Raw genomic sequence first — 6,391 nt, forward strand, 5'->3', positions numbered from 1 at the left:
AGTGCACTGCACCTAACGCTCTGCTGCTGCCTTCACTGCACTACACTGAACTCTGAAGTCTCTGATGAAGTGATGGCCTCCTCGGCATCACGGAGGTGGCTATATATACAGTCCCGGGGCCTCGAGCGTGAACGGAAGCCATCATGGTTTGCTTGAGGTTTTCCGCGGCTCATGGTGTGAAACGGCCGAAGTGGACGCTGCACTAGCGTCTTCTTTGTGCTGCATGCGCCGAGCTCTCCGTTTAAGTAGCATTACCTACTGCGCTCCACTATGGTGAAGGAAGGGCTTAACGACCATACACCTCTCTTTGTAGTCTCTGAACAGCTGCCACGTAAATGGCCTGTGATCGAAGATTCGACTACTTTGTCGGTTCACAATCATCACGGGCATGTCGGCGGGGGCGGGCTGATTTTAGGATTGGAGAGCAGGCCGGAGTTCTTGAAAACGCGAGAACCTAGTCCACACGGTCTTCTGCAGGGTTCTCACAAACCTGAAACTACGGAGCTCTAAGAACTTGTAGCAGCAACAATTTTAGCTGGGGTTTCACCAATGGGATCAGACCCTTTCTCTTGAAGCCAATGAAATTGACTCCCAGGCTCGAAATTGCTTGGAACATAGCCCAGCCATCAGTTTGGGATGTTAGATGGGTGTTCATCAAAGGGATTGTAATAAAAACTGCCAAAGACCATTGTAAGGTACTAATTCTGCGAACTGGACAAAGAGTTGGCTTTCACATCAAATGTCCCCCGTCTTTGTTAATTTCAACAGTAGAATTTCAACAAATTCAATCAGACTGAAACTCCTCATACAGAGTATGTAACAACTAACAACACCCGTCTATGCTAAAAGTACTGTAGATCAGGGCATCAGGCTGTCAGCAAACAACAGTGCAGTACACCAGTAAAATCGTAGGCACACAAATCAGAAATGCAACATGCCAGTAAAAAATTTGGACGCTCACACAGAGACAGACAGAGAGACACAGACACAGACACAAAGACTAGTCATCTTGGCAATCTGATGAGCTATCAGCTTACAATTACAGCTCTGTAGTAGTAGAGACATCGATCATCATACCGCTGCTGATTATCATCCCCTTGATTTCTGTACCGACATGATCCATCAAGCCTTTCTTTGTGCCAGCACCCCCTACTATGCTGAGACCGTCTGCCTGGAGTCAGCGACGTCCTGTCTTTCTTTGATGGGCTTGCCAATTGTGCCGGCGATAAGCTGGTTGTGCCAGAGGCTGGCACCGGGAAGGATGGAACAGCAGTCTGCTGCAAGCAATCTTGCAGTCTGCATCACCTGTTGCTGTGAAATGTTCAGCGTGTCTGTTCAGCTCATCGATGTTCAGCAGATCGTCGATGCGGGTGACGATGTTTGAAGCCAAACTTTCTAACACCCTTGAATAGCTCTCCAGGATTGATTTACCCACATCCTGAAAATTGCTCACCAGCAAGAGTGGCACCAGTTATTGACCTGTAATTGGTAATAGCTAGAATATTAGGAGAAACAGATAGAGATAGAAACCTTGTTGTACTGAATTTTGCTCATGTCCAGGCTTGTCTGTGTCAACCCAGGAAACCTTTGCTTCAGCATATTAGCAGGCCCTCTGCTCGTTCAGCTAGCAGCTCTCTCTTCTCCGAGTCTACCATCATGTCCTTTTACCATGCCCCACGATGATCTAGCACTGCTGCTTCGGCCCAAGCCATTTACTGGTTTGGCAGCAACCCTCCGGCGCCACACATACACTGACGCCTCGACACGGTTTGCGATTTCTAGGGCCTGGTACTCCGTGGATAGGTCCAGGCAATCAAGAAGGCACTCAGGGGAGAACTGATCAGACGTTATGTAGCGGTATATGATATCACCTAAGGTTGCCCTTCCATTCTGAAATCAAGTTTAGTGCAACATGTTCAGAGCTGACAATAAGAAATGCTGTGGACATTGCACATTCATGAATTTTGATTACGGAAGATTGGAAGAAGGCATTGTATACCTTTGGTAGGGAGTCAAGATAAGATTCAGGGACCTCCATCTCTGCTAAGGCATTGCTGTTGATGGACATGGCAGCCTTCAGGATTTGGTTTGCACAATCACGTTTGTGCTGGAACTGCTTCCTTGTTTTATTGTGAAGGCCACCGGGAGGCACGCGAGGCACTGGGAGCCACCATTTCTCATCACGGCGGTGAAAAGACGTCCTAAAGGATGCAGAGCCGTCGCAATCTGGTGCAGCAATACCTTGCTCAACATACCAGAACTCTGGGTCTCTGAAGCTTTCCAGGATTTCCTGTCAGAATATGGTGCTATGAGAGAACTGAATTTTTCGATCAACTGCAATGAATCCACAGTTCAGAAAAAACTCACAAGGAGCATATGATCCAGCTTCCGGAGCGCTGGAAGATTAATGTACAAATCAGACCGTGGTCTAGTTGTCATGATCTGAAATACGACATCAAGACATTTGTGCAATTAGTTATTGAGTGGCAATGACATGCATCAATTTGTAAGTACAAATCGAAAGTGGTCCACTTTTTATGATCTGAAATGTATGCAATCTCATGATTTATATGATGCATCATACGTACAAACATTTAATATATGTTAGGTGTCTAATGCATCGTACGTACATATAAATCTCATGATTTATATGTTCGGTGTCTAATGAGTACAGACATTACTACCCCTTAGTGACACTCATTGATAGCTTTCAGTTGGAATTTACTCACTGCAGAAACAGATAATCATTATTGCTGACTTCTGTTTAATTTCCTTGTTCTCTTTACAAAATTAGAGAAATTGCTTGTGTATGTTCACAAATTTAGGTATAGCCTTTTGCCATTCTCGCACCATTTTTCTTTCTCTCCATTAGAGCAAAATCAAGTTACTTGTACCAAATCCAGGGTAGCTAAGCGCACGTTTAATATATCATTTTCCGGTAGTCCATATGCATCTAGAGGCCCATTATAAACTGTTCTGGTACACTTAACACTTCTTTCGAAACCCAGCTGTTGTACTTGCTATTGAACAACCACGACATTAGTACTGTTTTCCCAGAAGATATGAATTCCAGTTTGAGAACCTCATATCGTCAGTGTGGCAGTGCTCAATTATCAACTGTGAAATTAAAGGCATTCACCGTACGAGCAAGAAATTTGAACGCCATTTCAATTTCCAACGCATAAATTGAACTTGCACATCCCGTATCGGGTTCGTACGCTTAGATGGAACCAAGAGAAAAACGCGTGATACCCGCTGGATATTTCAGCCCTCGGTGCTACGGCCGGAATGTTATGGGATGAATGAAATGGTGGATGAAGAGGGTGGAGACATGGCGTGTTTGCTAGGCGCACCTCAAGCCTTGTTCCGTCGGGGAATGACTGCCACGTGGGGACCAGCTCGACGATGTGGTCGCTGACGCAGAGCAGCCAGTCCATCTCCCGGCGCCACATGGCCTTCTTCTCCGGCGGGAGCGGCTCCAGCCTCCAGAGCTGCCCGAAGATGGTGGCTGCGAACGCGACACGCTTTGCGTTATTTGGGAATGAATGAATTTATTTACTAAACCCCCACTCCCAGCAATGGCGTTGGAGGTGGTCACGGCGGCGAGTTCTGACCGCAGAGGTTGGTGATTGCGTTGGAGATGGCGAGCGCCGTGCAGACGCCCTTGCCGCTCCCGGACATGTCCTCGCCGAGCAGCAGCTTCGCGAACCGCTCCTTCATCATCTCCGTCTCTGTCAGTTTTGTTGTCGAAACACAAGGCGCGCACACATTAGAGAATTTCACCACCGAGAATCCAGGATGCTGCGAGTAATAGTATATGAGGCGGTGGTCACCTGATGGTGCTCTGCGCTTGTGCTTGTGCTGCTGCCTGGCCACGTCGGTGTCGGAGGCGCAGCGGCCCGGCTTCCTGGCCGCCGCCGGCACCGGCGCCGCCGCGGGTGGCCACTCGTCGGTGGACGCGGCGTCGGAGCTGGAGCTGCTCCCGTCGGCGGAGGCGGAGTCCGTGAACGCCGCCTCGCTCCAAGCCTCCCTGTCCTCCTCGCCCGCGCTCCCCATCCCACGACGCGCCTGCCTGGTGCCTGCTCTATCGAGCTCCAAGTTGTCGCGGAGCAGGTATCAAGTACCACCACGTGCCCGTACGTACGTGCGCGCGCGCCGGTGGCGTCGTCGTGCACCGTGCTGCGCTCACCTGTCACCTGCTGCTGCAGTGCGGTGCAGCGGCGCGCTGCTCCGTTCCTCCCGCCGGCCCGGGGTCGCGCGCGCGACGAGGCGAGGGGGCCTGTGCTGTGTGTGTGGTCTTGCGCGCGGTGTGCGTTTCGAGCGCGGTGTGGGCTTGCGTCCGGTCTCCTCTTGGCGTTTCGGTCTCGGGAGGAGGGGGGCCCGGGGACTTAAAAAAGTTTGGCTGGTCGACTGGGAAGAGTGACCGTTGGCCTTGGTTTACTTTCCAGCGAGAGAAGCCGAGATGGAATGGAACGGGCGGGCGCCGGGCGGCACCGGCAGCAGCGGCGGCGGGCAACGGTTACTGGGCTACGGCGTGGGAATAATGAAACGGCCGGATCGGCGTGACCGTGTGAGGGTCTCCGCTCCTCCGCTGCCCGGCACGCTGGAGGTGTGATGTGAAGCAGTGCTGATTGCTGAGGCACGCAAGGAAGGCCTAGGCCGTGATGGGTGGAGAGAAAAAGGGTTGTACTCTTCTAATCCGTCCCTAACCATCTTTAAATTCTCAGTGCTAAGTTGGTGTTGGTGTTACTCGCTCACTTCCACCGGAAGTGAGGAAACACTCGAAGTGCTTCAGTCAGTACAGCAGCGTCGGCGGCTTAACTCCGCTCCATCGATCGGATCAGGGGATTTGACCTTTGCCATCCGCCGTTAGACTCATGACTCATCATGGTACACTACTGTCATTTCGTTTGCCACTTTGCCAGTCACGGTCTGGTAAACGTGAAAACTTAAGAAATACCAGTACCCTCTCCAGGGAAAAAAAATGTCAGAGCTTGTTACTGTACTAGTATAAAAAGGTCATAAACAAGCAGGTTGATTGCTCGAGCAGTGACAGCGAGTGTCAGTCAGGGTCTCAGGCTGTCACTCCATGTGAAGGCTCCAACGTCTAGAAATTATGGCACCAAAATGTCAATGGGAAAAGGTTAAAAAGTACCCGATGCAGGCCTGCGCAACAGAGAACGTTCCGAGGTCCCAGCAGCAGCAGGCCAATATCCAATAGCCGTTGGCGCGATGCGTGCAACTGCCGCAGCCTGCATAGAAAGAAAAAGAAAAATGCCGGGCCAAACTCCAACGGAAGCTACGCTTGTCGCTGCGTCCCTGTCCGGCTGTTCCCCGGTACGGGCTGGGCTCAGGCTCAGCTCGTCTGCGGTCTGCCACGCAGAGCACGCCGTGCCGTGGCTTAGGAAACCGATGCTGCCCTCCTCGGTCAGGGCCGCCGAACGACGCGCGTCTCCGGCGGTTCGGCCAGTCTGCTGTCGACCTCGCTCCGCGTACGAGCAGGGGACGGGCACGGGCAGGGCAGATTTCTGATTCTGGCAAGGGCGCGCGTGCTCGGGAAAAAAATTTGGTTCGCTCCGTGTTCCATTTGAATCTTCGATAACGAGAATGGCATGTCTCGAGCGTCCGAACGGACGGACACTCATTCCTCACAGGCCCGGATCCATTCTTATCTTCTACAGCATGGAGAGAAACAGCGCATCTGCGACACGGAGAGAAATGGTCCATCTGAGACAAGCTTGATGTGGAACCCGAGAGCGGAGGGTTGCGACGGCCGGGCCGGCGAGCTCCGCTCGCACCGTCGTCGGTGAGCTCCATGTGCGTGCCGCCGCTCCCGACCTCCAACGACAAACGCTCTAACAAACAGGCGAGGGGAGGAACTCCATGTGCCACCACCGCGCCAGCGATCTCGATGCGCCGCTGCCGCACCAGCGAGACTCTACTTGCCCGCCGCCGTCAGGAGTTCCGCATGCCGACGAGCCTCCACTCGTCTAAGCATCAAGATGATGTTGCGCTGAAAGCAAATATATGTTTCAACTGTTTTTTATGTATGTTTCAAAGTGTTTTATTTTAATATTGTAAATATTCATCTAAATATTGCATATGTTGCAATAGCTATATAAACATGTGATCAGAGGTGTCTTGTGTATGTCGCATATGGGGAAGGGGCGCGGCGGGGGATAGGCGTGATGCGGAGAATGAGGGTGCGGCAGAGACAGGACGCCGCGGGGGCAACACGGTGCGAGTGCAGCGGGATGCCACAGGTGACGCAGTGCGACAGGGACGGGACCAGCGGGGTGACGCGGGCGCGCTCCTATTTCTATTACGCGGGGGACGGGACAGGGAGCGGTGGGTACGCTCGAATGGGAGTTACGTTCGGACTTAAAATTAT

At 51.9% G+C, this 6,391-nt stretch overlaps 1 pseudogene; it reads right to left on the reverse strand.

Annotated features, from left to right (window-relative positions):
- Positions 1-911: 911 nt before the first annotated feature.
- LOC136456843 (rop guanine nucleotide exchange factor 7-like) lies at positions 912-4,388 on the reverse strand (annotated as a pseudogene).
- Between the last annotated feature and the right edge of the window lie 2,003 nt (positions 4,389-6,391).

Source organism: Miscanthus floridulus, chromosome 6 (assembly GCF_019320115.1).
Source record: "Miscanthus floridulus cultivar M001 chromosome 6, ASM1932011v1, whole genome shotgun sequence".
NCBI classification, from domain to species: Eukaryota; Viridiplantae; Streptophyta; class Magnoliopsida; order Poales; family Poaceae; genus Miscanthus; species Miscanthus floridulus.